Raw genomic sequence first — 1005 nt, 5'->3', positions numbered from 1 at the left:
TTAATATAGGGCTCCCTGATAGGGCCTGGGGTGGAGCCAGGCTTAGAGGAGAGGTTATAAAAGCCACCAGCTGGCCTCTTAGTCTGAAGACATGAGGGGAGGTAAGCAAACACAGGAAGATCACTGCATAACCATGACAGAGAGTAGATCATGTGGAGAACACATTGGGAGAATACTCCATGTCTTTTAATACCCTGGTGGATGCTCACAATGTTGTTAACGATGACATTCTGTAAATCAAAGATAAAATAGTGGACTTAGAAGATAGGTCCAGATAGACAAGTTTGTCTGATAAGGAAGCAGCATGGCAGATAATGTTTTCCATAAACTTGGGAAAAGATGAAAAGAATATAGTGCTGCACTTTAACCCTCGCTTTGATGACCACAAGATAAACTTGAACTCTATGGTGGACGATGTCTATGGAGAGAAGCTGAGGGAAAGTGTCTTCCCCTTCCAGGAGGGGTCAGACACCACGGTTTGCTTCCAGTTTGAGCAAGGCAAGATCACCATACAATTGCCTACCGGAAATCCTTTCTCATTTCCAGTCCACTTTCCCATAGAGGTGATCTCGTACTTGTCTTTGGTGGACCTCCAGCTCAAATCCATAACATTCAAATGAAGAATCCCACAGAGGAACCACCTTTCCCCACTTGTCCATATCCAGGATCTGTGAAATGGCCATAGTGGACAAATATTCTTACCTTTATTTAAATAAAATCAAATGAGCTCTAAAAAAAAAAAAAAAAGAAGAAGGTCCAGATGGAGCAATCTAAAAATCAGGGGTATCCCTTAAACTGTACTGGCATCTCAGCTTCCACAATACATCATTCAAGATCTATTCATTGCATTATTGACCACATTGCCAACACTAAAGGCTCACCATAGACAGGGTACATAGGGTGCCAAAACCCTCTTTCCTGGCAAATGAAGTCCCTTGACATATTCTTCTAAGACTTCACTTCTACCGCTCCAAAGAACTCCTTCTGGATGCATTTAGGAAAGCT

The 1005-nt window shown here is 42.4% G+C and overlaps 1 pseudogene; it reads left to right on the top strand.

Annotated features, from left to right (window-relative positions):
- Positions 1 to 314: 314 nt before the first annotated feature.
- On the top strand, positions 315 to 620 carry LOC143941241 (galectin-1 pseudogene; annotated as a pseudogene).
- The last annotated feature ends 385 nt before the right edge of the window (positions 621 to 1005 follow it).

The sequence above is a fragment of the Lithobates pipiens genome, unplaced genomic scaffold (genome assembly GCF_037356315.1).
Source record: "Lithobates pipiens isolate NorthernLeopardFrog02 unplaced genomic scaffold, aLitPip1_a1.2 Scaffold_3, whole genome shotgun sequence".
In the NCBI taxonomy this organism is placed as follows: Eukaryota; Metazoa; Chordata; class Amphibia; order Anura; family Ranidae; genus Lithobates; species Lithobates pipiens.
Note: the sequence above shows the minus strand (reverse complement) of the source record. Positions and strands in the feature narration are given on the sequence as shown.